Source organism: Schistocerca piceifrons, unplaced genomic scaffold, assembly GCF_021461385.2.
Source record: "Schistocerca piceifrons isolate TAMUIC-IGC-003096 unplaced genomic scaffold, iqSchPice1.1 HiC_scaffold_1337, whole genome shotgun sequence".
NCBI classification, from domain to species: domain Eukaryota; kingdom Metazoa; phylum Arthropoda; class Insecta; order Orthoptera; family Acrididae; genus Schistocerca; species Schistocerca piceifrons.
In genome coordinates this window covers 32,501-37,500 of record NW_025727166.1, presented here as the reverse complement: position 1 = coordinate 37,500, position 5,000 = coordinate 32,501, and the positions used below count along the sequence as shown (strand labels likewise).

General features: G+C 54.0%; 1 non-coding gene across 1 annotated transcript in view; it reads left to right on the top strand.

The window, feature by feature from the left end:
• Nucleotides 1-3,745: 3,745 nt before the first annotated feature.
• The window catches only part of LOC124732362, a 1,909-nt gene continuing 654 nt past the window's right edge, over nucleotides 3,746-5,000 (top strand). The window contains exon 1 of the ribosomal RNA XR_007008654.1: nucleotides 3,746-5,000. This exon is cut by the window's right edge and continues 654 nt beyond it. This is a non-coding gene — a ribosomal RNA (small subunit ribosomal RNA).

The following is a 5,000-nucleotide window of genomic DNA, read 5'->3' as shown; positions in this document are numbered from 1 at the left end:
ACAAATCTCATCATGTCACAAGCATTCACTTACTATAATCACTATCAACGAACCTGCCGCCCCGCCCCCCCCCCCCCCCCCCACACCTTTCCTTACAACAACGTGTAACCTAACCTAACCCATGTTGTACCTTAACCTAACCCATGTTGTACCTTAACCTAACCCATGTTGTGCCTTAACCTAACCCATGTTGTGCCTTAACCTAACCCATGTTGTCCCCTAACCTAACCCAAGTTGTCCCCTAACCTAACCCATGTTGTCCCTTAACCTAACCCATGTTGTGCCTTAACCTAACCCATGTTGTGCCTTAACCTAACCCATGTTGTCCCCTAACCTAACCCATGTTGTCCCCTAACCTAACCCATGTTGTGCCTTAACCTAACCCATGTTGTCCCCTAACCTAACCCATGTTGTGCCTTAACCTAACCCATGTTGTCCCCTAACCTAACCCATGTTGTCCCCTAACCTAACCCATGTTGTCCCCTAACCTAACCCATGTTGTGCCTTAACCTAACCCATGTTGTGCCTTAACCTAACCCATGTTGTCCCCTAACCTAACCCAAGTTGTCCCCTAACCTAACCCATGTTGTCCCCTAACCTAACCCATGTTGTGCCTTAACCTAACCCATGTTGTGCCTTAACCTAACCCATGTTGTGCCTTAACCTAACCCATGTTGTCCCCTAACCTAACCCATGTTGTCCCCTAACCTAACCCATGTTGTGCCTTAACCTAACCCATGTTGTCCCCTAACCTAACCCATGTTGTGCCTTAACCTAACCCATGTTGTCCCCTAACCTAACCCATGTTGTCCCCTAACCTAACCCATGTTGTCCCCTAACCTAACCCATGTTGTGCCTTAACCTAACCCATGTTGTGCCTTAACCTAACCCATGTTGTCCCCTAACCCTAACCCATGTTGTCCCCTAACCTAACCCATGTTGTCCCCTAACCTAACCCATGTTGTCCCCTAACCTAACCCATGTTGTCCCCTAACCTAACCCATGTTGTCCCCTAACCTAACCCATGTTGTCCCCCTAACCTAACCCATGTTGTCCCCTAACCTAACCCATGTTGTCCCCTAACCTAACCCATGTTGTCCCCTAACCTAACCCATGTTGTGCCCTAACCTAACCCATGTTGTGCCCTAACCTAACCCATGTTGTGCCCTAACCTAACCCATGTTGTGCCTTAACCTAACCCATGTTGTCCCCTAACCTAACCCATGTTGTCCCCTAACCTAACCCATGTTGTCCCCTAACCTAACCCATGTTGTCCCCTAACCTAACCCATGTTGTGCCTTAACCTAACCCATGTTGTCCCCTAACCTAACCCATGTTGTCCCCTAACCTAACCCATGTTGTCCCCTAACCTAACCCATGTTGTCCCTAACCTAACCCATGTTGTCCCCTAACCTAACCCATGTTGTCCCCTAACCTAACCCCATGTTGTCCCCTAACCTAACCCATGTTGTGCCCTAACCTAACCCATGTTGTCCCCTAACCTAACCCATGTTGTGCCTTAACCTAACCCATGTTGTGCCTTAACCTAACCCATGTTGTCCCCTAACCTAACCCATGTTGTCCCCTAACCTAACCCATGTTGTGCCTTAACCTAACCCATGTTGTGCCGTAACCTAACCCATGTTGTGCCTTAACCTAACCCATGTTGTGCCTTAACCTAACCCATGTTGTGCCTTAACCTAACCCATGTTGTGCCTTAACCTAACCCATGTTGTGCCTTAACCTAACCCACGTTGTCCCCTAACGTAACCCACGTTGTCCCCTAACGTAACCCACGTTGTCCCCTAACGTAACCCACGTTGTCCCCTAACGTAACCCACGTTGTCCCCTAACGTAACCCACGTTGTCCCCTAACGTAACCCACGTTGTCCCCTAACGTAACCCACGTTGTCGCCTATCGTAACCCACGTTGTCGCCTAAACCTGCTCTGTAATTGTTATACGACTCGTTCAATTAGTGTAGTGTTGCCCACCCGCAACCCTCGCAATATAGTTCGCTACTCGCACTGCCCGCTCCCCTGTGTATCGCTTCATGTTAAACACCTTGCAAGTCTTGCTGACTTTCCACATGCTCCTGCTGTACACTGTAATGTGGATGGCAGCAGGGCGTACATGCCGCCCCCCCCCCCCCCCACCTCTCCCCACGTCCCCCACCTTGCCCCCTGCCTTCGCAAGGTGGTTGGTGACAAGTTTGCATGTTCAATGCCCTTCGCATGCGACGTACGCAGGCTACGTTGTGGTGCGGCCTGTGTCAACTGTCCGCTGATGTCGTACGCGTGAACCACAATCTGTACTGCACATTCGTCCTTATGTACTGAATGATACATCGTGGCACATGTGTGACCGTACAACGACTGCGCCAAAAACGGCGGACCATACAGTGCAAATATTGTGCACGCAGCTACGTGTCGTCTCCCTATGAGAGCTGGATTGCAGTGTGGTACGCCATAGAGACGTGTGGGAGGAACGGACGCCGTGGATGGCGATCAGCATGAGCTGTCTGTTGATGTATTCGGACCTAGTCGTCTCTCCTCACACACCGTGATGGCATGGTGCAGCGCGTTCCATATCTGCGACATGCTACAGAAGCCGGTTGACAGTCGTTCGAGCAATGGACATCGCATACGTACGGGGGCCACCTTCCACGTATTGTCTAGGCGTGCACATTTTGTTGCGTGTATGTGGGCAGACGTAGTGTGGCGTGACACCTGACACAGGCATGCAATAATGGTTGAAGTTGCAAATGGCGATGGACGCCTACGTTTTCTGGTGAAGTTACGCAAATGAAGAAATGGTAACCCGTTGTGGTGCGGTTGTTCTCGCTAGGGGTGAATCGGTGATGGCGACGATAGGTTGAGGTACTAACCGGTTGTTCCAGCGATACCCACCATGCCGACGAAACTGAACGGCATCTGGGTGTGAAGCGATACGCGGCGGTGGCTGGGTGGGACCGTCCCCGGCCGGTGAGGGGGCGCCTCCCGGCGTGCTGGCCGCGCGGTGCGTGGGCGCACGCGCTACAGCCGGCTGGTGGGGGCGGCCAGTGGCAGGCGCGCCGGCCGACGGACGCGGCAGGCGTCGCAGCTGCGCGCCGGCGCACCCTGCGCGCGGCGCCGTGCGGCCAAAGTAGGTCCTCGCGGGCCCGGTGCGAAGCGCGGTGGACATCTGCAGTGTGCTGGTCCGATTGAGGACTGTGTGCGTTGAGGATGCGCCGCCGCCCGGCGCTCGGCGCCGCGACGCCGTCTGCTGCTCGGTCGCCCCAGCGGTTCTCGCTGGTGGTTTGTATCGCAGCTGTGCGGATGTGTTGGCGTGTGCGCTGTGCTGGGAGAGTTCGCTTCGGCACCCAAGTGGGGCTTTTGTCCTTCTGTGGCGCTGGCGTTGGAGCTGCCGGTCACCGTAGGTGGCGCGTGTTGTCTCCCGCCGGCAATGCCACGACAGCACGCTCCCGGGCCTCTGTCGGCAGCGGCAAGCTCAGTTGGGAGCACGGGTGGTCGCACCGAAAGCGTCTACTCGCCTAACTCCGGGCGATTGCGCCTCTCTCGAACCCGACCAAGTACTTGGGACGGCGCTGCGCGCCGCCGGGACCTGAGAGGGTTTCGAGGTGTATTGTGCAGGGGAGCTCAGCCTCCTCCTGTTTGCAGAATGATTGAGCGGACGCTTGCGTGTTCGCGCGGGGCCCCCGGGACACACTCCCGGGCGGCCGGCTGCTCAGCTCTAGTTGACGCAGCTCCCTGGTTGATCCTGCCAGTAGTCATATGCTTGTCTCAAAGATTAAGCCATGCATGTCTCAGTACAAGCCGCATTAAGGTGAAACCGCGAATGGCTCATTTAAATCAGTTATGGTTCCTTAGATCGTACCCACGTTACTTGGATAACTGTGGTAATTCTAGAGCTAATACATGCAAACAGAGTCCCGACCAGAGATGGAAGGGACGCTTTTATTAGATCAAAACCAATCGGTCGGCTCGTCCGGTCCGTTTGCCTTGGTGACTCTGAATAACTTTGGGCTGATCGCACGGTCCTCGTACCGGCGACGCATCTTTCAAATGTCTGCCTTATCAACTGTCGATGGTAGGTTCTGCGCCTACCATGGTTGTAACGGGTAACGGGGAATCAGGGTTCGATTCCGGAGAGGGGAGCCTGAGAAACGGCTACCACATCCAAGGAAGGCAGCAGGCGCGCAAATTACCCACTCCCGGCACGGGGAGGTAGTGACGAAAAATAACGATACGGGACTCATCCGAGCCCCGTAATCGGAATGAGTACACTTTAAATCCTTTAACGAGTATCTATTGGAGGGCAAGTCTGGTGCCAGCAGCCGCGGTAATTCCAGCTCCAATAGCGTATATTAAAGTTGTTGCGGTTAAAAAGCTCGTAGTTGGATTTGTGTCCCACGCTGTTGGTTCACCGCCCGTCGGTGTTTAACTGGCATGTATCGTGGGACGTCCTGCCGGTGGGGCGAGCCGAAGGCGTGCGACCGCCCCGTGCGTGCTCGTGCGTCCCGAGGCGGACCCCGTTGAAATCCTACCAGGGTGCTCTTTATTGAGTGTCTCGGTGGGCCGGCACGTTTACTTTGAACAAATTAGAGTGCTTAAAGCAGGCAAGCCCGCCTGAATACTGTGTGCATGGAATAATGGAATAGGACCTCGGTTCTATTTTGTTGGTTTTCGGAACCCGAGGTAATGATTAATAGGGACAGGCGGGGGCATTCGTATTGCGACGTTAGAGGTGAAATTCTTGGATCGTCGCAAGACGAACAGAAGCGAAAGCATTTGCCAAGTATGTTTTCATTAATCAAGAACGAAAGTTAGAGGTTCGAAGGCGATCAGATACCGCCCTAGTTCTAACCATAACGATGCCAGCCAGCGATCCGCCGCAGTTCCTCCGATGACTCGGCGGGCAGCCTCCGGGAAACCAAAGCTTTTGGGTTCCGGGGGAAGTATGGTTGCAAAGCTGAAACTTAAAGGAATTGACGGAAGGGCA